We start from the raw sequence: 25,410 nt of genomic DNA on the forward strand, positions 1-25,410 counted from the left end.
TCTCAAATCTAAATTTTAAATCCGAAATCTGAAAGTCTGAAAAACTGGAAACTCTAGAATCGTGTAATTTGAAATTCTAGGCATCTGTAAAAAATGTAAAATTTAGAGATTTTCTCCAAATATCTGTATTTCTAAATTTTAAAATGTCTTAATCTCTGTATCTCTAAGTCTCTAAATTTCCAAATTTTAAAAATTTTTGACCTAGAAATCTCTAAAGCTCCAGAAATCTGGAAATTTAAAAGTAAGGAATCTGAAAATCTGGACCCTGTAGTTAGAAATCAATTTGAGTTTTTGAGATCAGGAATCGAGAATTCCGAATCTATGTTTTGAGTCCGAAATCTGAAAGCCTGAAAAAAAGGAAACCTAAATTTCTAAATGTCTCAATCTCTAAAGTTTTAAATTACTCAATCTCTAAATCGCTAAATATCTAAATTTCTAAATCATTTAATTTGCAAGTTTGCAAATTTGGAATCTAGGAATCTGTAAATTCTCAAAATCTCAAAATTTCTAATTTAATAAATTACTTAATCTCCTAATCTCTAAATCTCTAGGAATCTGAAAGTTTTGAAGTTTGGAGATCTAAAAATCTGGAACAAAATCTGGAATTTGGAATCGTAAAAACTGAAAATCATAAAATCTGTGAATTCTGTTAATTCTCAATAATTTCTAAATCTCTATATCTCTAAATCTTCAAAAATCTGAATTTCGCAAGTTTCCAAATTTGGAATCTAGTAATCTGTAATTTCTCAAAACCCTAAATTTAAATTTTTTTAATTTACTTAGTCTCTTAATCTTTTAATCTGTTAATCTCTAAATCTGTAGGAATCTGAAAATCTAGAACAAAATCTAGAATCTGGAATGAAATCTGGCATTGAAAATCCGGAAATCTGGAATCGTAAAAACTGAAAATCCTAAAATCTGTGAATTCTGTTAATTCTCAATTCTCCTTTCATCTCTTAATAACTAAATCATTAAATTTCTAGATCTACAGATCTTTCAATTTTTAAATCTCTCATTTTCTAAATCTCTAAATACCTAAATCTTTAGATCTGGAATCTCTGGGAATTTGAAATCTAATGAGATTTTGGGATCAGGAATCTAGAAATTCGAATCTAAGTTCTGCATCCGAAATCTGAAAATTTGAAAATATGAAAATCTGAAAGTTCTCAATGACTGTAGCATTAGAAATATGTTATTCGTAATTAGTAATCCGATCTTAAGATATGGAACAATAGATTCTAGGATCCTTTTCTGGTATCTGGAGATCGGGAATCTAAAAGCATGACATGAATACGAAATCTGGAATATTCATATAGGGATTAATGAATCAGAAATCGTGAATCCTGCATCTAAATTTGAAATTGTAATTTCAGATCTGGGAATAACAATACGATTACTGAGAAGGATCCGAAAACATTACATGAAATTTCGAATCTTTAATTTGTTGGAATATGCTCTTGAGTGTGGAATATAGAATCCAAAACGTGTGATCTGTATTCTGTACTGTATCTGAGATCTTTGATCTGGGATGTTTATCTGAAAAATTGAGCGTGCAAATATGGATATATTGTATTTGTATCTAAGCTCGAATGCTGTATGTATGTATTTGTGAACAGATATATTTTCATGACACTAATTTTTTTTTCATGTACAGAATTTGACATATGAAATAAACTATCAGCTCGGAACAATAATCCTTTGCAAATCTGGAGTCATATTCCAGATGTGAAACGAAACTGAAATAAATATGTTGAATTTGGAATCTGGTAACAAACATATTGAATTAGATATCCATTGTACAAATCTGGAACCTTTTCATATCAGGAATTGAATTACGAATGGGGTCTGAATATGTGGAATCTGGAATGTAGATTTTGTGCTGGGTGGTCTTTCCATTCTTATTATACTTTATTATGGATCTCACGGGTTGTAGCACAGACTATTTCTTATTAGATTTCAATTTCAATTTTTCAATTTTATTAAGATTGGTGGGGGATATAATTTTTTGAATTTTTATTTATTTCAAAAATATACTTGATTTATTATTTTTTGTCATCTTTTGAAATTTTAGTTTGATTTGTTCTTGTTCTGCCGAAACTAATCGTACTCCTTTTGATTTTGTGGAAGGAGAGACAGAATTAGTTGCTGGGGTTATTGCTGAATATAGAAGAGGGAGATTTGCTTTTTTTAGCTTAATATGTTAGATTTTTATTTATAAGTATACCATTTGATTTCGTTATGATAAATTTATATATTCAGCATGAAAGATTTTTACCTTTGTTTTTGAATTATTTGTTTATTGGGGTAAATTTAATATCAAATAAAAAAGCTTATCAAAATTTTTAATAATAATTTAAAAGATTGTCTCAATATTTTGATAGAATAAAGTTAATAATAAGGTATAAAAAATATAAATTTGGTCAAATTTGTCGCTGGTACCGCGTAAAAAAACCGCGTTAATTGCAAAATCCGCGTAAAAAATCTCGTAAAAAAACCGCGCGAAAAAAACCGCGTAAAAAAACCCTGGGTGTATATGAAATATGGGTGAAATGGAATTTTATCAATATACCTATTCAATCCTTATGGGTCATTTGATCCAGTTTGTTGTAAACATAAAAGGTAAATTATTGTTAAAGCTTAAATAAAAAAAAGTTAAAATTAAATTAAAAGTAAAAAATAGGGTTAAAGTTGCATTATCAATTTCAAATCCTCCTCAAATTCATCGAACTATATTGTATAATGACAGTTTTTTCAAAAATTCATAACTATTGAACTACTAGACCAATTCAGATGATCGAAATATCAAATTAAAGCCAATCACCTGGTCTTACTATACCTGCAGAAAATTTGAATTCAGCTCTCGTTATTATTGATTGTATTCGTTTTTTATTGTATTCATAGTCTCGGGACCAAAGGCCCTTTTTTTTATTTTTTCTGGAAGCTGAGGATTTTTCACATAACATATGTCGTTTTTTTGTGTTATGATTTTTCAAAGTTAACCGATGGTTCGATAAATCAATTTTTTCCTCTTTTTTCCAAACACAAAAATTCATAACTTTTGATCTACTGGACCGATTCAGATGATCGACACATAAAATTAAAGCCAATTAAATAGTCTTTTTTTATTTTTTTTTAAATTTTTGCCTGAAAGCTGAGGTTTGCTGAGGATAACATATCCAAAAATCAGAGATGTGTTATTTTTCGTGTTTAAGTTATGATTTTTCAAAGTTAACATGTTTTCAGTCTTCGTTCAATATTTCCATGCGACTAGACTGGATGTATGCAACTGTCGATTAATTGGGAAATGTGTAATTTTTTCAATAAAGGCTAGCTTATTGGTTTTAATTTGATATATCGATTATCTGGATCGGTCCAGTAGTTCAAAAGTAATATATTTTTGAAAAAAGTCATTTTTTGGAAAAAGTGGAAAAAGTTGATTTTTCAGACAACCCTAAAATGGAAATGGTTACCCTACTGAACAAATAAAAAAAATACGGGTCTAATGCTTTGCGATAAAGAACAAAACTACCACTTTTCACGAAAATCTGAGAACCATTATATATCTTTGTAGATTTACATGTTCCAAATATGTGAATATATAGTATAAAATATAAAGTATTTATATTCTGAAACTGGATTCCATTTTCAACAATTGATGAATATAAATATGAAATATAAAATATAGAATTAAAATCCCATCCATAATTGGAGTCGGAACTCTGGAATCTGGAAATTTAGAAAATTTAGAGGACTCAGAAATCATGAGATGAAATGTAGAATGCGAAATCTGTAATCAGTAGTATAGAATCTGAAATTTGGAATGAGGGTAAAAATAAGAATGCTATATGAGCATTAATTTTCATGTAGGAACTATCAGCCATGTCAAATATGGAATTTTGAATCTGTCAATTGTCATCCATATCTGGAACGTTTTTTGTGACATTTCATGCACCCCAAATATTACAACCAAGTGGTGAACATGAAAAAAACCGTAGAAAACAGATATAAATATAGATGGTGTAACAAAGTATTAATTATATGTCACATTCAGAGTTCATTTGTTGCTGTAGAAGTTTCTTCCAGCAAAACTAATGTATAGCTTCAACCGTGGAATCCTTATCGCCAGTTACTCTGAAAGAAAATATTGTGTGTTTTTTGCTCGCCTCGAAAGCTTGCAGCCACCGGTCCGATCAATACTTGGCTCAGATTATCTCGGTTTCGGAAAAACTCCATTCCGACCATTTTACAGTACTCCATTAACCTAAATACTAATGACATAAATCCATTAGCGTTATCGTTGGTTCCCCCCTGCCCCCTCGAACTCCATCGAACGCCTCGTAGTCATTGTCAAATTGCGAGTTCGGGCATTTTCTATTCGCCACCACCGCCGTTGCCAGGGGATGGGAAAATCTGCAGGACTCATAATTCCTGTGTGTCTCTCATCGCGCACCTTCCCTCGAGACATTTGCTAAATCGCGACAAAAAGCTTTTCTTATTCGTTTAAGTCCCCGGCGCTATCAATAGAAGGAGACCTTGAGTTTTCGCGATTCAATTTCAGCGTGTAATAATACCGACGAAAATGGGCCACCGAAATTAACGGCAATGAGGAGAATTTAAGCCCACCCGAGCAGAGACAGGGAGAAGCTGATTATGACAATTGCAAAATTTACCGGGACCGCCGCAATATCATCATCTTGCCTGGTCTTATTCCGTACCCTAGTTCCAGCAATTCTATTTCTCATTCAGTACCCAACTCCATCCGTTCCTTTCCGGAATGAAGTCGAGCAAAAATAGCGATTGTTATTGTTTCGTTTTGTTGTCTTCGGTGTATTTCCGTGTTTTCGCAAGACCCTTCGTCCTTGCGAAAAAAGGGGACTATAAGCGGCACACGGTTGGTTCTCTCCCGACGAACCTTGCTCAGGTACTTCTTTTCACGAGACCTAGACCCATTTCAGTGTCATCGTTTTTTTTTTTCGCTTGGTTCTGACACGCACGCATCCCCGGATGTTGTTTTTCTCGCGTATAATCCTGCTATCGAACGCGGGCGACCTTTGTGTGAAATTTTGAGAAACTTGGAAGAGGCTTCGAAACGAAGTTGTAATCAAAAACTGGAAATGAGACCGTTTTAGGGGCGCTATCCGCGGCGAAAAGCAAGTCCTTCCGAAAGTAGTCCACGTTTTGTGAGCGGTTGAAAACGTTTATCGTTAACCTTGGCTTGCGAAAGGATTCTCCGCGTTCTGCTCTGTTCTAACGTTTATCTACCATTTCATTTTTTTTTCTTATCGCACCATCGTATATGTTTTTTACGGAATAAATTGAAAGGTTTCAAAATTATCCGCCTTCACAACGGCTATGATAGACCATCGCAAGACAGCTTTACAAACATCACCTATCCTTCCCTTTGCCAATGGATGATATTATGAAAGCTAACGAAGAGTAACTAATGGTTGAAAACAAACGCTTAGCATTCATGGCGATCCATTCCACAGCCCACCGCTCGCCGCACCCCACCCGTCATCTATCATATCGGATATGAAATCGGGCGATGCATATCATGTGTCCATCATCAACATTACCGTTACGAGAGAGAGAGAGAGAGAGAGAGAGAGAGAGAGAGAGAGAGTCACGAGACAGTGGGAGAGGGAGTCCTGTATGTGTGCCAGCCACAGGATATCGATTGCAGCCCTCCGCCGGAAAACTGGGCTACGTCAGGCTAGTGACCCCTTGGACCTGTGTCGGGCTTGCCGGGTTGATGAAGACTTCATCAAATATTTACACCGTCATCCGGTGCTGCTACTAGATTCAGTTGTGCCTCATGTTTTTGTGGATGGCTCCTCTGTTTGTTCCGCCAGTGCGATATGGAAATATGTTTCGATTGACCATCAACATCCCTTCCTCCACAGGCTAGCAGTTACGCGCAGATGACAGCGAGATTGACCGGCCCCAGGTTTTTTTGAAATGCAGGTAAAATGCATCGTGCAGAGCACCGTCGGTACGTTTGCAGAATAATTGAGTTCGGATGTAATTTTCAATTTTACATTCAATTTGTCCGCCGTATTTGATTGCATATGGCGCACTCGCAATATAAAACGGTTTGTGTGCGCTTTTTTTGATTGAAAGGGTTGCATTCCGATAGAGCGCGAGTTTGGGACGTCAGGCGGAAGTAATTAGTCCTAATGAAGGGAGCTGGGGGCAGCGGCTAGGAACAAACGCTGGTCGATGAGGCGGTATTTGGCAACTGGTGTTGAATTTATGATGAACTGAAAGTGTATGATTGTCGTGCTGAATGAGTCGTATAAAAAAATGGAGTCTTTTCCTGTTTATATTTTAAAAGAATTTACATTTCATACATCGCGTTTCATTATCACAGTGGAAGTGGAAGTTGAAACCATGAAGAAAATAGGTTTCATGACATATTTATCGATACACCTTTGTAAGATGTATTTTCAGTATTTTTTTCTTATTTTCATCTCAAAGCTATTGAGAATGGCGTGAAAAAAACGAAAAGGTTCATTTTTCACCATAGATCCTATGGTGTACCATGTAAGCACTCAAATATATGGTACTACTGCCAAAATGTTCTATTTAGTATCCTATACAGTATTTTCCATACAGCCGGTGATTTGGTTCGGGGAACTTTTTGCTCCTTTACCCAGTCAGACTCTTTGAAAAAAATTTTTTTTTTTTTTTATCTTCGCTTATTTTTCGTCGGCCTATTTCCGCCACTTTAGTGCCAATCACCGACATCAGGGAGGCGACTCCACCTGTTCCTACCTATCAGACTCAACAACTCATGAGCCGGGCCAACTTCTTTTACTTCCGCTCCGAAGGAAGACGTAACCAGAGATTTTTCGCCTCAGAAAATCCCAACGACGCCAGCTGGGATTGAACCCAGGCCGATCGGATTGTGAGGCTGTTACGCTAACCATACAACCACTGGCGCCGTCTCTTTGAAAAAATAAAAAAAAAATTATTTTTTTTGAACCGCGCAACACTGAAAAAAAATCACACATATCTAGAAAAGCCGTAGGAACACATTTAAATATGAATTAGAGTAGTACTGAATCTCTAAATCCCAAAAAAAAAATATTTCTAAATTTCAATATTTTTTTTAGTACTAAAATTTTTGATAAAATTTTTTTGTTATAATTTTTCTTGATACACCGTAGGAAGATGCACATTCAGTATTTTTTCAAATTTTTATCTCGAAACTTTTCAGGATGGCGTGAAATAAACGAAAAAGTTCGTTTTTCATTATAGATCCCATTTTTAACCACATAGGGGTTCAAATAAACCGCCAAAATTTCTTATTTTATATCCTATACAATATTTGCCATACAGCTGGTGATTTGGTTTGGGGGAACTTTTTACTCCCTTACCCGGCTAGGCCCTTTATGTTAAATTCCTGGAATCTTTGCAGAATCTTTTTTTGAATATTTGTGAAATAATGTTAAATTCTTGGAATCTTTGCAGAATCTTTTTTTTAAATATTTGTGAAATATTTTCTAAAGCCTTGTGGAATCTCTGTCGATTCTTTGTTGACACTATTTGTAGAATATTTTTGAATCTTTTGGAATTCTCCTTGAATCCTCGTGGAATGTTCGTGGAATCTTTATTGAATTCTTGTTGAACTTCAGCCGAATCTTTGACGAAACTTTATCGATTCTCTGTGAATCTTTATAAAAAATAATGTAGAATATTTGTTGTACACTTTTTGAATCTTCGTTTAATCTTGACGAATATTATTTGAATCTCTGTGGACTATTCTTTGGAACTCTTCATAACCATTATCAAATGTTGTTGAATCATTGTGGAATCTGTGTGGAATTTTTGTTTTAACAATGAACAACCTCAAAACATGAGGACATTTTTATTAAATCATAAATTGTGTGAATGAATTGGAAGCATTGTAATCCTTGTGAATTTGTTGAATCCTGTGAAATCTCTTTTAAATCTTTGCTAAATCTTGGTTTAATCTCGATTGAATCTTCGTAGAATCTTTGTCGATTCTTTGAAGAATTTTCGATTCTCTGTTGGATCGATGAGAAAATTTCGCGTCCTTATTTGAACCGTCGGGAAATCTTTGATGATTTTTTTGTTGAATCTTTATGGATCCTTGGTTGGATATTAATTATATTTTTGCTGAATGGTATCATATCAATTGGTTGAATTCAGATAAGGTTCTTCTTTATTTCATATTCTCATTGAAAAATTATCAAATGTTTAATGAACCCTAAAACCAATAAAATCATATTTAATTCGATTATTTTGGGCATCATCTGGTTATTTTAAATCGTTCTTAATTTCAATGATTTAGAATTTTATTTGTTCAATATTTGTTGAATCATTGTTAAATCGTTATTAAGTTTTTGTTTGCTCAATATTTTTCAAATATTTGTTGAAACTTTGTTAAATCTTGATTCAATCTTTGTGGAATTTCAGTTGAATCTCTGTCATATATTTGTTGGATCTTTGTTGAATCAAATGATTGTTGCATCCTAGTTCAATTTTTGTCGAGTCTTTACTGAACCTTTCTTGAATTTTTCATTACATCCATTGGGTATTTTAATGAACCTTCAAACTAATAAAGTATTCGTCAATTCGATCGCCACCATTCGTTTCATTTTTCCGTATATTATTATTTTTTGCGCTTATTGTTTCGTTTTTTTTAATGGATTGGATTGTTTCTTTGAAGCGAATAATTTCGCTGACGCAAGATAAAATAACAGAATTCTAATGAGTGTGAATATGACTCCGTCCTTTACAATGCACCGTGTTCATTCAATTAAAAACATAGATTCTTGATTTCTAAAGTAGTTTGCATCAACTGTCGCATGTAGTGCGTGAAATGCCGTTGGAATATAAATGAAAAGTCATTTTATCATAAAAATTAAAAATTTTGAATTTTATCCCTGCTCTCAACAATTTGTGAAAAGTGTTATTGATCCGTTCTATTGCAAGGAAATGCACAGTGGAGTGGGAATGGTTAGTATAGCTAGTCACTAAGTAGCAAATCGATGAAAGGACAGATACATTGAGTATCGAAAAAAGAGATATCGGTATTGCGGAATGCTGCTCCAAATACAAGAAAGAAAACAGTTTCAACGTAGAATTCTGTTTAGAAGGAAGGATGAAAAATGAAATTATAAAAATTCAACATGTATCGAAATTATGAAAAAATTTAAAGATTTTTTAGGAACTATCTATCTGGGAAACTAGAATAATAATTCAAATAAAATATTTAGAAAGTGTTCTGTTTAAAATGATCTGTCTAGTCTGACCTAGTCTGGAACTCTAGAATCCGAATCAAAAGCCTAAACTTAGTTAGTTAACGTTTGCATTAAAAAATAGACATTTTTCGGATGATGATAAAAAAAGCTAAGACAGATAATTGAGTTTGATAAATTTCCCATGGAAGGTAATAATGCTTACTTGCAATTCTACACCCTTGCGAACGGTCTTCCGGCAGTTACCCGGAACATTCGCCATGGCTAACGAAAACATGCGTGTAGGCATGTTTTGTGTAGGTCGACTTGACTATCTTATTCAGTCGCTGCCGCTGCGGCATTGCCTGCAGCTCCGAGACCATTGAATAGGACTTCCGCTTCCTGATATGTATGTCCATTAGAGTGCCAATGGATTTATGGGAAAAAAGTGACCCTCGAATTTTCAAAGCGAACTTGTTTAAAAATGTTGATTCCCACGAAAAATTACCCTGTGCAAAATATCAGCTCAATCGGACTTCATTTACTAGTGTCGCACAGCGGTCAAAGTTTGAGTTTTTCAAAACCAAAAAATCACCCAAGGAGGGAGTAAAGGATATCGGGGTTTTCGAAAAAAATGTTTTGATGCCAAATGTCTTCAAATTGCATGAAACGTCGAGATCTACTGTGATCTCGATTTTTTTTGTTTTTTTGTTTTTTTTTTTGGTTAGAAATTCGACACTTTGGGACGGAATACGGAATACGAAGCAAAACGTTTGGTTTAGGGTGCCAATGAAAATCGTCATATCGATTTTTCAAACGGGACTCCCTCCGAAATGTTGATTTGCACGATAAAATACCATCTGCAAAATATTAGCTCATACGAACTTCATTTACTATTGTCGCAGATCTCAAAATTTTAGTTTTTTGAAAATCGAAAAATCACCCAAGGGGGAAATCGGGGTTTTCAAAAAAAAAATTGTTTGATGCCAAATGTCTTAGAATTGCATGAACGTTATTCTCTGTTCGAATCTGGTCTTTGAATGTAAAAGTTTTATTCAGGAAATATTATTAGATATTTAGATTAGGTCAAAATCCAGATAAAGGGTGTGTCACATCAAATTGCATCACGGAAAAAACGCTGTAGAAAATCGCCCAGTAGACCGATCCTTTTGAAAATTTTAGACAGTAAAATAAAAACTATTAAACAAATTTTGGCATTCTCTTTTTATTCATACTTCGAGCCCAAGCCCGTATGCTCGCACCTTCCTCTTTACCCCGTCCATAAGGTTCTGTACAACGTCAGGTTGTAGTTTTTTTTGAACAGAAATCCATTTTCTTTTGAAGTCCGCCTCCGATTTGACAACTTTTGGGTTCTTCCGGAGGGCCTGCTTCATAATCGCCCAATATTTCTCTATTGGGCGAAGCTCCGGCGCGTTGGGCGGGTTCATTTCCTTTGGCACGAAGGTGACCCCGTTGGCTTCGTACCACTCCAACACGTCCTTTGAATAGTCCTTAGAAGATGGTCGGGCCCTCGTGCTGCTTCAATAGTGGTAGTAAGCGCTTCTGTAGGCACTCCTTAAGGTAAACCTACCCGTTTACCGTGCCGGTCATCACGAAGGGGGCGCTCCGCTTTCCGCAAGAGCAGATCGCTTGCCACACTTTTTGCTCTTGATCGCTTTGCCACACATGTACTTTTTGGCAAACTTGGATAGTTTCTGCTTGCGAATCTCCTTCGGAACGCTGAATTTGTCCTCTGCGGAGAAGAACAACAGGCCCGGCAGCTGACGAAAGTCCGCTTTGACTTAGGTTTCGTCGTCCATTACCTGGCAATGCGGCTTCGTCAGCATTTCGGTGTACAGCTTCCGGGCTCGCGTCTTCCCCACCATGTTTTGCCTTTCGTCGCGGTTAGGAGCCTTCTGAACCTTGTATGTACGCAGGCCCTCCCGCTGCTTGGTCCGCTGGACGACTGAACTTGACAAATTCAGCTTATTGGCGACATCCCGGACCGAACTTCTCGGATCACGTCTACACTGCTTAACTACGCGCTTGTGACCTTTTTCACTGACGGAGCATCCATTTTTGCCGTTCTTCACCTTCCGGTCGATGGTTAGGTTCTCGAAGTATCGTTTTAGTACTTTGCTGACCGTGGATTGGACGATTCCCAGCATCTTACCGATGTCCCGATGTGGCAACTCCGGAGTCTCGAAATGAGTGCACAGGATTAATTCACGACGCTCTTTTTCGTTCGACGACATTTTTCCAAATTTACGAAAAATTGACAGTGAAGCATGGCCAACGTGATCTATACACTCTTATCTGATTATAAGCGAAAGCTGAAGATATAATTCCTAAAAATTAAATTTCTACAGCGTTTTTTCCGTGATGCAATTTGATGTGCTGGATTTGATTAGCTGGAAAAAATCTTCAAAACTTTATTGCATAATCAGAATTCTGAATTGCGCGTAAATCTTAATCTGAATCGAATTCGTACTCTGGAACCTATAATTCGGAATCATTTTTATTTTTTCTCGAATGTCTTGAATGTTATCCGAATAGTTATTTTTTTAAATTTTTGTCAACTCTCCCTATAATAAATAAAATTGATTTTAAAAAACGTGGTAGAACACCTGACATATGAAGTAAAACAGAAAATTGTTATGATAGAATCTCCTTACCATGCTACTCTTTTAGGTTGAGACGCCATTTATACATTGACATCGGGTTTGGAAGCATTGTATGATACGAGCAAAAATGTAATTTTCAATTAGATATTGTTCAATATGTGTTCAATGTAGGATTGGGCGATCTCGGATTGATTCTTAGAAGATCGATCTTTTCCATTCCGATTTCCGATTTTTTGGATCGATCTCTTGTACTTTAGAAAATCGATTTTTTTTTTGCTTTCGATCTTTTAGATCTTTTTGTAGATTCGTTTTTCAGTATAAATCGATTTTTTATCTCACCAAAGGCCATCTATTTTTTTTTAACATAATGTCAACATTTGGACCGCTTCTTCTATGATTTACTTCTGTACAAACGCTGACAGAGACAGAACTAGCGGCAGCTACTAAGATGATGAACTTTAACCAGTTCTGCATAGGACCACTGAACCTGATGTTGACATCAATTGCAGGCGAAAGGATGTTTTCTAAAACTGGCGCCAATATCAAGAATCGACTTCGACTAAATGACAGATATATGGCACGATTGGCTTTTATGTGATCATTGTAAGCTGAATTTTGGGTGGTTGTTGATTTTCTAATAATATTTTTTCAATTAATTTATTTAATAAAACGATTACCTGGCGGCACAAGATGAATTCCCTGCGGCTGTGGCCTTTATGCTGAGGAACAATATGAAATTTGTATTCCCTGTTTAAAGAAAAGACGCCATTCATATAGAAATTTTTAATTTTTCAAAGATCGATTCTTTGGTACCGATTCAAACAGTGGATCGATCCCCAAGCCGTTTGGAAAATCGATTCGACAAGGTCGGTCTTTTTATAAAGATCGCCCAATCCTAGTTGAATGGTCTACATTGAATACGTACAAGCACGATACAATGGGCATTTTATGTAATTGTTTTTGAAGTCATTTATCAGGGGATGTAGCTCAGATGGTAGAGCGCTCGCTTAGCATGTGAGAGGTACGGGGATCGATGCCCCGCATCTCCAATATTATTTTTTTACGTTGTCCTCATGTACCCATTACTCGTGATTCAAAATCATCAATTGAAAAATTGTGTATGTTTTCAGTAATAGTAACATCAATTTCACTGGGAACTCAATAACAACCCTCTTCGAATTTGCTGAAAATTTGACCAATTTTAGTTGACACTATTTAGCGATAAAGGCGTGTCATCAAAAATTACGTTTCTTCTAAACAATTGTAACCTAATATATTTTTGTCTGAATGTAGTCTTCGACAATGTTGTTGGGCCACACAAAAAACACGCGCCTATAAACCCAATTTGAAAGCTTCAAAGATAATTGTCTACCTTAATAAAGGATCTAGACTACTCGTTGGCTAAAGCGATATTTGTATAGGAATCGCAAATTACATCTCTTATACTCTTACCCTGTGCAATTGTTGTGCAAGGGCTAAAGTTGGAAATGTTTTCTTTTACCTTGGAGTGCAGCGCAAGTACAACCTTTAAGTCGATTTTGATTTAATCCATGTTGATGTCAAATTGGATTTAATGTATCCCTCCAGGCTGGTCCGCTTATGTTTTTTTTCCTATAGTGCCAATCAAAGGACATATGCCCACACAAGCCCGGCTAGCTCAGTCGGTAGAGCATGAGACTCTTAATCTCAGGGTCGTGGGTTCGAGCCCCACGTTGGGCGCTCTATTTTTGAAAATGAGTTTCCTGAAAAACATCAATTCCTTTGCCATTGTCTATTCGACAAGGAATAATACATTGTACCAGCAACTCACTCTGCAGAGCGTTATGTTGAAATAAAGCAATTCCATGGAAGATGGATACACTGAAAAAATTTTCCGATTCTGCTCAATCAATCTATGTTCATTTGTTACCGAAAGTCTGTAGACTCGTATTTGTTTCATTTGGCCCCAAGGGTACGTTTTCTTGAAAAGGATGGTCAGAAAATGGTCGGGCTTTTTGAGCTTTCGAGCCCAAAGAGAACCTGACTTTAAAAAAATAAATTTAAAAGCTGAACCTTTTCTTACAAAATATGTTACAAAAAAGATTTGTTAAAAGGTTTGTCTTCTTGGTATTGAGATTTATGATTAAAGAGAACATATGATCTCATATTCAGAAAATAGATTTATCTCAATAACAATAGGACATATCGCTAATTGTCGATATCTTATGTGAAACAAGCTCTAGTTCTCCAACAATTATATAAAAACTTTCTCGTCTCAACTCAAAAGCAAACACAATTTTTTTAAGGTTTTCGCGTTTGATATTTTTCCCAGATGATGATGATGATGATGGTCCCGCCTCCTTCCCCTACAGAGGTTTGAGCAAGACGAGTTATCTAAAAGATAATTTATTTTTTTTCAACATTGAAATCAGTTTAGCAAACATGAAAAACGAACTGATTTTATTCACAGATATAAGTTCAAAAAATTGCAATGTCCAAAAAAGCCAATACTCAGTCATGTCCGCCACAGAGCCGATACGGTCCCGACGAGGCCCTTGAAGCCAAGTGGTCCACCAGAGCACAAGTCCAACCGCCAGCCTTGTTTTAGATTGACTGTGAATACCCTCATTCAGAGAAATCGAGAAAATTTCCTTTACGAAAAATTCCTAGACCGGCACTTAAAAAAAACTTTCAATTTAATATCCTTTATATCTGTGTCTCGCGCGCGACGCTCAAACTTTTGTAGACTACTTTTATTTTTTTTTAAACTAATACAACTATAAGAACGACAAAATAAAAATAAAAATAGTCCATCATCACCAAGATCATGACAGACATAATAGAGATCAATACAAATTTAAAAAAAGATGATTTAAAAAAAAATTAAATAATCTACATAATATAATCCGTTCAAAAAAAAACTTCGTCAGATTCATTGAAAATATTGAAAACAAACTGCAAAAAATTGTCCACATTAAATTATCCGTTCGTATAAAACTTCGTCAGTAAAGATCTTCGTCATAAAAATAAACAAAAACTCGTTCAGCTGTTAAGAGAACACAGCTTTTACATGTGAAATACAGTGCCTCTTAAATTCTGTAAGTGTTGTTGCGCATTTAATATGTCTTGGCATCGAGTTGAACACATTTATTCCTTTGAAGTACAACGAATTTTGTGAAGCACATGACAAGAAATTAGGTGTTCTTATTTCATTCGCGTTTCTAGTGTTATAACTATGAAAGTCACTTCCTCTTTCAACTCGATCACACAAATATCGAGGCAGCAAACCGTTAATTACTTTAAAAATGAACACCATAGTTAAATAAACAATTCTTTGCTTCACGGATAACCATTGCAGAGCGTCCAACATTAAAGATGAGGAAGTGAATCTGTTACATTTTAGTATCAACCGCATTATTTTGTTTTGCAAGCGCTGTAATCTCGATATTTGTGTGTCATTGGCTAAAAATAAAATGGAAGAGCAAAAGTCTTAATGAGGAGAGATGATTGGTTTGTATAGCTGTATTTTGCTGCAAATAGTTAAATCGTTTTTCAATCGACATAAGAGTCCATACTTCTTGGCAATTTTCTTGATGACATTGTCAATGTGAGTGTTGAACTTGAGTTTGTCATCAATAATCACGCCAAGATATTCAATGTCCCGAACTCGATCAATAGTCTCATTATCAATAACGATAGATACGTTTTCATTTAAACGATTTCGCGAGATTACCATATATTTAGTTTTACTTATGTTCAATTTCAATTGCTTATACTTCAACCATCTACTTAAAGAATGTAAATCTCCATTCAAATGTAAAACGACCTGATCTAAATCATTAGCTGCAATGAATAACACAGTATCATCTGCAAAAAGATTGATATCACAAAATCGTAAAACTCTTCGCATGTCATTGATATACATAATAAATAAAAGGGGCCCTAATACACTTCCCTGAGGTACTCCAAGATTATTCCCTAGGGGATTCGAAATTGTATCATTAAAAATAGTCCGTTGAGTTCTGTCATTTAAATAGCTTTCGAACCATTTATATGCAGTACTCGTAAATCCAAAGCGCTTAATCGTGTTCAACAACAAGGGCCTAGAAATAGAAGATAGGACATCCAAACACATTTTATTTGCCGTAAAAGGATCGATATCTGTTCAAGCGGTTCAAAGTTGCAAATATTTGAAAATGCATGTATTGGAAGAAATCGGCATAAAAATCATTAAAAACGGTATATCTCGAGATCAAACAATACAGATTTCCGAATTTTGTCATTTTTTAAATTATTGTGATATTTATGATGTGTAAATTTTTTTCCGCTTTCTAAAAATGTTACAGATCGTCAGTGTTTGGTTTCCAAACCCCAACAACCACAAAACAAAAATAGGAGAACGGATTCTGAAACATGACCGCAGTGTCATGATTTCTAGGAAATGAACTATGAAAAAACATAACTCAAAAACGAAAAAAAAACCTTGCAGATTGTTGAGTATGTTATGTAAAAATAACTCAGTTTTCAAGAAAAAATACAAAAAAAAATATAGCGTCCTTGGTCCCGAAACCATGTGAATTATAAAAAATAAATACAATCAAAAATTACGAAAACTGTATTTTAAATTTTTTTCGCAAGTGTAATTTAATTTGATATGTCGATCATCTGAATCGGTCCAGTAGATCAATAGTTATGATTTTTTTGTGGGGCGAAAAAGGGAAAAAATGATTTTGTGCACCATCGGTACTTGTTATGTAAAAATTCCTGAGCTTTCATGAAAAAATATCAAAAAATATAGCGCCCTTGGTCCCGAGACCAGGAAAACTATGAAAAACCAAATTCTAATTTTCCGCAACTCAATCTTTTCAAAAAAGGTTTTTTTTTAATTTTAATTTTAAGAGTTAATTGCCTTTAAGTTAATATGTCGACCATCTGAATTTGTTCAGCAATTCAATAGTTATGAAGTTTTGAAAAAAGTAATTTTTGGAAAAAAATGAATTTGCGAGCCACCCTATAATGGAAATCGCCACACTAACGAAAAAATTGAAAAATTACAGGAAAAATTACTAATGTTTTGCGATAAGGAGCAAATCTACCACTTTTCAGGAAAATCTGAGGACCACTATATCGGTACGGCTTGGAATGGTCGGCTGTTTAGAATGAAACTCAAAAAAAATCTCAGAGTAAAATAATTTATACCTTTCCCTTGATACAGCGTAGCATCTGCGGTATCGACCTGTATATCGGCAGAACGAAGCAATAAATACAGGAATAGCACAGCATCTAAAAAACGCCTTTTCCATTGCACATATTGCTTTCTGAGCTGAGCGACGCGAGAGATCAGCATTATTCCCAAATTAACTCTTAGTTTTAATATACTATTTTGGCTGATCGCGGTCTAGAGTAAAACTAAACATCCTCTTATAGCACTATTTTAGATGTAAGCCTACATCTAATTCAATGGATGCTGAATCAGAAAACCCCGACATGTCTTCATGATCAAAAAAAAAAAACTGTGGGTGGGTTATAAATGTGATACAACCGCAAGGCTGACGCAGGAACAGCGTTGAATTACTTTTCTTTCCGTTTGAAGTTGCATGCGAAGCAATTATCAATGAATAGATATTTTGAAAAATTTCTTTAAAGTGCAAGCCCCGATTTTGTGCAAATTCTGCGAATGCATTCTAGGGTGAAAATTTTAAGTAATTTATTTATTCGGTCTATATTTGACTATATTTAAAATTTTCATAACATAACAGACTTCTTTATATTCGATAATTTATATTTTTAATTTCATATTTTAATTTTCATGACAATTATTTTAATGTCTTTGCATTTTACAATAAAAATTAGCCCTACAAGAACCATTTATCACTTTTTTATACGGTTATATTTAGCTTGCCCTGTAATCTGTTTGTATGTTTGCATGTTTGTATATTTGTAACATGTTTGTCTGTAGTGCTGACGCACATTAATAGAAATTTGACCCCCTTCCTGTTGACCGATTGATCTGAAATTTGGAACACACCTTTATCTCTGTAGTCATCATAAAACTGCGTATTTCATGATCTTGAAAACCCAAGATGGCGGCCGCTACAAAATGGCGGATCATCTATTTCTTTCAAACCTCATCAATATGGGTATCAAATGAAAGGGCTCGACTAGTAGAATACGGTTATTAAAGAAAAATGCAAATCTAAGATGGCTGCCACTACAAAATGGCGGACTACATATTTCCTCAAAACTTCATTAATATGGGTATCAGAAGAAAGGACTTGACTAGTAGAATACGGTTATTTATGATAAATGTAAATCCAAGATGGCTGCCACTACAAAATGGCGGACTACATATTTTCTCAAAACCTCATCAATATGGGTATCAAATGAAAGAGCTTGACTAGTAGAACACGGTTATTTATGAAAAGTGCAAATCCAAGATAGCTGCCACTACAAAATGGCGGACTACATATTATGTAGTACCTCGTTAATATGGTTATCAAATGAAAGGGCTCGACTAGTAGAACACCGTTATTCATGGAAAATGCAAATCCAAGATGGCTGCCACTACAAAATGGCGGACTACATATTTTCTCAAAACCCTATTATTGTGGCTATCAAATGAAAGGGCTTGACTAGTAGAACGCAGTTATTTATAGATAATGCAAATCTATGATGGCTGCCACTATCAAATAGCGGGCTGCATATTTTCTCAAAAACCGATTAATATGAGTATCAAATGAAAGGGCTTGAATAGTAGATCACAGTAGATCATGAAAAATCCAAATACAAGATGGCCGCAATCACAAAATAGTAAATTACTTTATTAAACGGTTTTGTTTGGCTTGAACTGTTCGTATATATGCTTGTCTGTCTGTAGGGTTGTCCCACCTTAATAGAAATTTGACCAATAGGAACTGACTGAATTTATTAAATACCTTTATATCTGCTGTCATTTTAAAACTGCTTATCTGGAAAAATCCAATTTGGCCGCCGCTACGAAATAGCTGATTCCATATCATCTCAAAAAACAGGTTGATTGAGATATGTGTATCAAACGGACGAACTTGACTTGGAGAACACACTATGTATTTTCTGCAATCCACTTAATATCGGTATCAAATGAAATGTTTTGGATAGATAGAATACAGTACAATGGTTTTATTGTAGAGAAATATTCTAATGAAACAGATAATGTACTAAAAACTAGAAAATAAAATAAGTAAAAAAAATTTTTAAGTTAAACGGTTTAATTGTGATTAAACATAATAATGTACTAAAAGCTAGAAAATAATTAGGCAAATAGCAGTTAGTAGTTATCACACCTCTCCTTCATTAGTCTGAGGCATTGATAAGACTAAAATGGATTTCTATTATCCACAATTAGCGACTTCATCATATGTCCGACGTTTTTATTTTAGTCTTATCAATGCCCTAGACTAATGAAGGAGAGGTGTGATAACTGCTAACTGCTACTTGCCTAATTATTTTCTAGCTTTTAGTACATTATTATGTTTAATCACAATTAAACCGTTTAAGTCAGTAACCTCAGCGGCCGAGCATTGTCGTGTTGCAAATCACTTTGTCTTACAGTGGCGGTTTTCTTTAACACATTACTATACTTTTTTATTCTAACAATAAACGCTCTCTCAATTTTTGGTTATATTCCAAAGAACAGTGCAGTGTAAAACAACATTGTATCAATCGTTTTAATTATAATTTACAAACACGGTTTATAGGCTTCATTAGTGGAAAACAAAGAAGTTTCGTCTCCGTCAGGCTAAAGCTGAAAGAGTCAATCAAATACATTCGGATGTGGAGAAAAACTTGGAAATCAGTTCCTCTCCATCTTTTTCTTCTTCTTGAATGGCTCTTAGTTTCCAAGAAGTAACTTTTGCCGTCTCAACACAGGTATTACTTGCATTTTTTGCAATTGCAATTAGAATGATAGAACACTTTGGAGGATATTTGAGATAAAGAGGAAAATTCGAAAAATTTACTATGCTTTTCTTATATATAGAATATATAGGATATTTAAAATAAAAAGGGAAGTTCGAAAAAAAGAGGTACACATATTTATGTTTCGCGTACAAACTCTCTTGAAATGTATTCGTTATGTTTACCAATCAAAATATTCTCTAGGAATAAATTATATGACAGAACAACGTTTGCCGGGTCAATTAGTTAATTATAATTGTAATTCAATTCGGGAATAACAGGTTTTCTCGAACTATCATCATTAACCTTATTTTCTGTTGAGTCGTAACGAGTTTCTCACTCATCGCTGACAATTTCAATTTATTCGATTATATGCAAGTAGATCACCGTTCCATATTATCTCTATATAACCCCTTGAATCGTTGAATTATACTGAAAAAAAATCTCGCGTCCAAATTCACGAATCCTTTCGTAGATATAAAACATCGTTTTTATTTCTCCTGTCCCCCAAGCACACGGGCTGGGCGACAATATTTTTGTTTGTGTCAAACTTAATACTCACTGCTAAGGATTAAACGGTATTATCTATTCATCGCGATGTCACATTTATAAGAATTATGGCTTTTCCTTCGCTCGGTTTTTCAACCGTATCCTTCCGATTCGCACCCTTGCCTTGGAGGTAACAAAAACGAACGCTTGAGAGAAGCGCGTACAAATCTTGAAGAAACAAAATTGTTCCATTCAGGACCTGCAATCGTATTTATTTAACAACGCTGCAAAGTACACACACACACACACACCTTTCGGAGCATTCATAGAAAGGGTTCCCGCTACGGAAACTACGAAACGCCCTAGCACTTGAGTGCCTCTCTCGATGGGTTTCCTAGGTGAAAATGAATTTAAATCGCCTCTAATCGGGATCGATTGGTTTACAATCGAAGAATCGATGCACCAAGGCCAATTGATTTATTACCACCGCCGTTGGACTGGGACCGGGCTGCTAGGGCGCTAGGCGAAGGTTTCGGTTGATTGCGATTAATGTTGGCTGCTGGGGTACGATCCGCCGGAAATGCGATTAATTGTTGGGAGCGCGTTTAAGAGGTTAATAGTGTGGAAAAGGATGCATTTGAGGTGGCCGCTCGGAGGGAGAAAGATTTATTGCCGCCGAACGCACTTTCTTCCGCTGCCAGCAGTCCCTGGTACGAAGCCAATATTTCGGTCGGATTAAACCTTAATAAGGACTTATTTGAATCGATGAATTTTTCAGTTTTGATTCATTAGCCCAACAAAGATTTATTTATATTCAGTTCAATTCAATAGGAATGCTCCAATAGAACCGATACTTAATCGTACTTTCTATTTTGATTCCGGTCAACCTGGTCTGGTAGTCTTGCTTCATAAGTAAATATTTGTACTTTCCCACAATCTAGTTGCATTTTCCCGCCAAATTTAAATTTAATAAATGGACTCCAATTAATCAACATTTTGCTAGTTTCTCACCACAAAGCCGGCCAACCGGGTAGACGCATCACATCGTTCCCATTTTTCTGCAAATTATTCCTCCCTTTGGACAGAACAAACACAGATCACACGCCTATTTGGGGTGGGCCGCTTTATTCAAATATTTGCCAAACTCCGTTTGTTTAACTAAACTCACCGTATCATTGGCTTGGCGACTGCAAAACACCGCACTAAGCTGGAAAACGTTTTCCTCCTCGCAACAATGCGCTCTTTTCTGCACAGGACTTTTGGGTTGCGTATATTTTGGCAAATATTGAGGTCAATCGAATCGGTGATAAATAGGCAAACATTTATTACGGGGGTATGAGCCACCACAACGGGAACCTTATTTCACTGTGGCAACAGGATGGGGTGGATGTCGGGTTGATAAATTGCGAAGCAATTTGTCATTCGTCCACGAATTGCGATGCGATTTGATTCAACGCAATGCACAAATTTTCGGCATTTTTTAAGCCAAGCGAGCGAGCCCGTCGTTTCCTGTTTTGTGAATTTGATATGGTCGGATGCCAGCTGTACAGCGAACCCATTACGTCATTCTTTATCGGCCTCTGACCTCAATCACTCGTTAGAACATTATCATTTTAGCTAGCCATCGATGGCATCGCAAAAGCTGACCACCGCACCAAAGCAAACTCGTTGAAATTTGATAATCTTACCGGTAATCGCCGCTGCGTTGGTCCTTTCCCAAACAACACACCGTATCCCACAAAGGACGTCGAAAGGATTCGGACCGGCGGAGGTTAACAATCGGAAGGGACATCAGCGCGGGTTTTTTGGCTACCTGCTTTTACGTTGAATCGGGCGATGGATCAAAATCCGAGGACTAAGGACATAATGATTAGCATAATAAATTTTGAAAGGTTCACCGGGAAAGCGGCGCACGGCCCAAAACAAGCGAAAACATTGCTTTTTTTGCGGCCGTTGACCGTTTTTCCGGTTCAGTTCGCAGATGAGTGGCTGGGTTGGTTAACGTTCGCCGAAGGTCATCCAGAAGTTTCCTATCATTGGCCTGCATAAAAGGTTTGACTGGCTTGATTGCTTGATAGGTGATAGGCATTGTGAACGAAACAAGTTAATCCACTCCGGAAAGAATTTTGAAATACAACAATCGACGGAGCAGTCACAATATTTTGATTTGAAAGTTCAGTCAATTTTATTCCTCGAATAAAACAGAACACACATGGGACAGTGTATGGGATAAATAGTATCTATACAGACATTCCATGCCAAACCGATATAGTGGTTTTCAGATTTTCGTGAAAAGTGATAGTTTTGTTCTTTATTGCAAAACATTAGACCCGTATTTTTTTATTTTTTCAGTAGGGTGACCATTTCCATTTTAGACTGGTCAAAAAAACCATTTCTTTCGCATTTTTGCCAAAAATGATTTTTTTTTAAATTCATAAATTTTGAACTACTAGACCGATTTACATGATCGACATATCAAATTAAAGCCAATCACCTGGTTTTGAAAAAATACTATACCGGCAGAAAATTTGAATTCTGCTCTCGTTATTATTCATTATATTCGTTTTTTATTGTTTTCAAAGGCACTATAGTTTTTTATATTTTTTCTGGAAATCTGAGGATTTTTCACACAACATATCTCGAAACCAGGGAGGCGTTTTTTTTTCGTTTTTGAGTTATGATTTTTCAAAGTTAGCCGATGGTCCAAAAAATCATTTTTTCCCATTTTTTCCACTACAAAAAATCATAACTTTTGATCTACTGGACCGATTCAGATGATCGACATATCAAATTAAAGCCAATGAGCTAGTCTTGTTTGAAAAAATATTACAATCTGAATAAAAATGGATTTTGTTTTCGTAATTATTGATTATATTTGTTTTTTATAGCTTACATCGTTTCGGGACCAAGGCCGCTATTAATTATTATATATTTTCCTGAAAGCTGAAGTTTTTTTCACATAATATATCCGAATACCAGAGAGGTGTTATTTTCGTTTTTAAGTTATGATTTTTCAAAGTTAACATGTTTTCAGTTTTTGTTCAACATTTCTATGTGATTGGACAGAATGTAAGTGATTATAATCCAATTAATTGGCAAATTTGTTATTTTTTCGCTATTTTTTTTTATATGTCGATCATCTGAATCGGTCCAGTTGTTCGAAAGTAATAAATTTTTTAAGAAAGTCATTTTTGGGAAAAAAGGGGAAATAGTTTTTTGGACCATCGGGTAAATATGAAAAATCATATCTCAAAAACGAAAAAAAACGCCTCCCTGGTTTCGAGATATGTTATGTGAAAAATCCTCAGCTTTCCAGAAAAAATATAAAAAACTATAGCGCCTTTGGTCCCGAGACAATGAAAACAATAAAAAACAAATACAATCAATAATAACAAGAGCAGAATTCAAATTTTCTGCAGGTATAGTATTTTTTCAAAAAAGATTGATTGGCTTTAATTTGATATGTCGATCATCTGAATCGGTCTAGTAGTTCAAAAGTTATGAAGTTTTGAAAAAAGTCATTTTTGGAAAAAAGAGGAAAAAGTTGATTTTTCGGACAACCCTAAAATGGAAATGGTCACCCTAACAAAAAAAATAAAAAAATACGGGTCTAATGTTTTGCGATAAAGAACAAAACTACCAATTTTCACGAAAATCTGAGAACCACTATATCGGTTTGGCATGGAATGGCTGTATATTTACACCTAACTCAATTTAGAGGGAAATAAAGTCGTCTGAAATGTATGCAAGTTTGAACCGAAGGATAGATGAACGCTTGTCGACATAATTGACATTTCATTAGCCTATTTCTGTAATCTGAAAATTAAAAGATGCATTTTTTCTAGATTTTAATTCTTGTATTCATTCAGTTGTGACAGAATACTAGCGTTTATTACAAAAAAAAATCGCTAAAACAAATATCACGATTGTGTTGAGATATTAACAATTTCAAATATGCTGCCAGAAAAAAGAAAATTGTTCGATAGAACACAAATATTCATCTTTCATTCAAATGTCATTTCAAAAGTATGTCCTTTCCAAAATAAAATACTTATTCTAACGTTTAACCGAATGATCGTAACAATGTCCAAACGCATTTTATGAAATCGTTTTCGGATTTTGTCGGATGTTTGAGCTTTGAAACTGAAGTATGCCGTTACTAAATCAGGTTAATACGATGTTTGCTAGATGATATAAATCTGCCTCTTCATTCAATTGGACTTCACCCCACCACCACTACTCCACTCCGACATATACCTCATTGCCTGCGTACACAATATCTTGATTATCAGAAAATCAATCAACCTTTGTGATGTTTGAGCAAGTTTGACGTTTTTTTTTCGATTCGACTGTTTTGGAAGGCGCCATTCCTAACCACGGTGACAAGTTTGCCTTGTCAAAGTTGTAAACCCATATGACGAATTTCATGCCAACTCGTCTCAAGAGTTGGCAGCACCATCTCAGATAGTAGTGAAACGTTGTGGGTGTAAAGACATGGGTCAAATTCTTGTCGAAGGATTAAATGTAGGAAATTGTTTAAATTTTCACACAAAAATACCAAAAAAATTTCGCTGAAAAAAAAGTTATTTTAAAAATAAAAATTCCTTTTTCTCAAAAAAATTATTTTAAAAATAAAAATTCCTTTTTCTCTCTTTTCTGTCTATGTATGGAAAACTTGTTGGAAATTTTAGAAGTTATTTGTATCTATTTCTTTCAGAATTTTTGTAGCATATATTTTCGAGAAAAATGAATTTTGATTTTAATAAAAAAAATTTTCAATCAAATTTTTTTCCAAAAATATTTTTGATAATTTTTCATGAAAACCAAAATAATTTCCTACGTTCCATTCTTTGACTAAAATTTTGTAGGTCTGATATTTTATTTTGTAGGTTTTTTTTAAACTTTGAGTTTTTTCACCTTTTTTCGAAAAAGTTTAATTTAAAAACTATATCATCTACAAAAAGATGATCAGAGAATGAAATGTAGAAAATCACTTAGGTTTTCATTAAAAATTATCAAAGAATTTTCTGGAAAAAAATTTCATTGAAAAAAAAATATTTTGAAAATTTAAATTCATTTTTCTCGAAAACATGCTTTTAAAATTCTGAAAAAAAAGATATAAATAGCCCTTAGAATTTCCAATAAGTTTTGCATACATCAGACGATGGGCACATTTA

The 25,410-nt window shown here is 34.9% G+C and overlaps 1 protein-coding gene and 1 non-coding gene across 2 annotated transcripts in view; both read left to right on the forward strand.

Moving 5' to 3' along the window:
• Positions 1–25,410, forward strand: part of LOC129774927 (centaurin-gamma-1A) — a 478,174-nt gene that overhangs the window by 243,280 nt on the left and 209,484 nt on the right. The gene's annotated exons all lie outside the window — the stretch shown is intronic.
• Positions 13,477–13,549, forward strand: Trnak-cuu (transfer RNA lysine (anticodon CUU)). Its single transcript has one exon. It is a non-coding gene; the product is annotated as a tRNA-Lys (tRNA).

Source organism: Toxorhynchites rutilus, chromosome 3, assembly GCF_029784135.1.
Source record: "Toxorhynchites rutilus septentrionalis strain SRP chromosome 3, ASM2978413v1, whole genome shotgun sequence".
Classification (NCBI taxonomy): Eukaryota; Metazoa; Arthropoda; class Insecta; order Diptera; family Culicidae; genus Toxorhynchites; species Toxorhynchites rutilus.